The sequence below is a fragment of the Cibotium barometz genome, chromosome 60, assembly GCF_041138505.1.
Source record: "Cibotium barometz isolate CiBa-2024 chromosome 60, ASM4113850v1, whole genome shotgun sequence".
NCBI classification, from domain to species: domain Eukaryota; kingdom Viridiplantae; phylum Streptophyta; class Polypodiopsida; order Cyatheales; family Cibotiaceae; genus Cibotium; species Cibotium barometz.
In genome coordinates, this window is record NC_141105.1 from 22,419,718 (window position 1) to 22,421,959 (window position 2,242).

Here is a 2,242-nt window from a genome sequence, read left to right on the forward strand (position 1 = left end):
CTAAAGTAGTACAAGCACAAAGGTCTTTCCACAGCCCCCATCTCTTTGCAGGAACATTTTCACCTTCCTCGTCGACATGTTGCCTGTCTACATTTCTCTGAACCTTGTCCCATTTGTTGAAATGCTTATGGAGAAACCTTCTCGCCTTGCCTCCACTCATTGAAAGCTTTTGAGCAACCATATGTGAAACTCCAGAGGTCTTTTGGTTAACTAATATCTCCACATTGCCCCCATGGCACATGGCAACCAATGTCATTTAAAATCTTCTCTACTCTAGCAATCGCCTCATCCTGTCGAGTTTTACCAGGCATATTTTGTGACACTCTAAGAGGCGATCAAAGATACGCATGAAAGCATGCAAAGTACAAAAGTGAACATTCCTAAGAGAGAAAGGAATTGTGGGGTTCCAACTCTTATCCCTTAAGTCCCTATTTGGAGGCGCCAACATAAGTGATGAAAGGACACCACCGTCCCACTCTCCCTCACAATTTCCTGTTTCCTCGCATTCCTCTTCACCATTGGCCGTCCCCCTGCATTTCTTCTTGCTTTTTTGTTTCAATCCATGCATGCACCAAGGGCATGGGTGAGTTGTATTTACACCTTGAGTGCAACCCAACATATGCTTTATTGTCGTCAGATCCTCGCCAAGATGCCAATTAACATCAAAGCTCCCTAAACCATCAACATCCAGCTTCTCACCCCCTATTTGTGACTTTATCACATCACTAACCCAAGGCAACCTCTCAAAGACCCATGTTAGCACCTCGTGTGTCTCCTTGTTTGGGAACCTCAAATGCTCTTAACCACCATATATCTTTCTCTGATTGAACACTGAACAATGGTTTAGTGTGTGAAATATTGTCATTCCCTTGCTCTTGAAAATCAATTGTGCTCTCTCCCTCATCATCGGACCCTTCTGCAAAACAATGGTAGCAGCAGATGGAGACTTAAAGGCTATCTATAGCGTGGTTCATGAGTGTGACACTCATTCTCTCTAGCCTTCTTCCCTTCACAATCTGGCAGTCGTCCAACTTCAGCACACGAAGGGGACCTTGGGACCTATAAAACACAGAAATCAAACAAAATGTTGTCGTTTCCTATAAATGAGCACAAACCTAATGCATGCAAGGTTATGAAACTTACTTACATCTAGAAGGAAACCCACAGAACAATATCATTACCTTTTGTAGCTTTCGCATTTCAACAAAAATATTGAACTCATTGAATTCGAATGAAACATTACCATCCGTAGCCTTCTTCTTTCCCCATGTTGCAATGCAAAGTGTATCATTGTTGATGTGGTAGTAATCCCCAATCCTGCCTTTTAAATCTTCATTGCTCACTCTCTTTGCTAGACGAACCCTCTTTGGTGACGGGAAAAGGTTGTGCATGATACCTTTCTTACAAAGGGTGTCTCCTAGCAATTGATAAAGGGCTTTATAGCCCTTCGTGCTGCTAATGTCTACCTCAATGCATGCATTAACAACATCAACACTGCTGATACTTTGGAAAACCTCTTATATGATTTCATTGGAAACAGCCCTATGTATCTTCTTGCAACGGGGATCCCTAATCATTTTAAGCACATGCTCCCTCATTTGTGAAAGAGCGTAAGAGCTCATTACAATCCCCGGTTTTATCAGAACCTATGACACCTTGAAGGAATACTCTAAAAACCAGCAAAAGTACATTGACATTACACAAGTGCACACATGATTTACATTGGCATTTTGAATTGGAAGTGCTAGAGAATAAGAAAGAGGAGCCATACCGCAGTGCTTGAATTCTCCGCTTACGAAGCCCCCCCCCCCCAAAAAAAAAGCAAGTGTTTTGATGTGGTTGAGTGGCCTCTTACGCTCCCTAGCTCCAATAGGAGTGCTTTTCATGTGGGAGATGGTCTGCGTAAGCTTTTCCACACGCTGCTCTCTCTTAATTTACACCCTCAAGCTCATTGATTTTTGCTTGAGCCTGAAGTAGGCCTTGGTGTACACTAGCAAGGTTAACTTAGAGCGTATGCAACTATGATGACAAGTAGAAGACTCTACCAGCGTCAATTGTTGCTAATCTCTTGCAGTAGCCGAGCATCCCATTCTCACCATCTCCCACATACTAAATAAATGATGGTAAGTCTTTGAAAGTGGGTGGGTAATGCGCTCTTGGGTCAGCTGGGTATAAATGCCCATCAACCCATAGATCCACATTAGTGTGACCCCCTTGTCTACGTGCATTCCTCTCCTGTTCT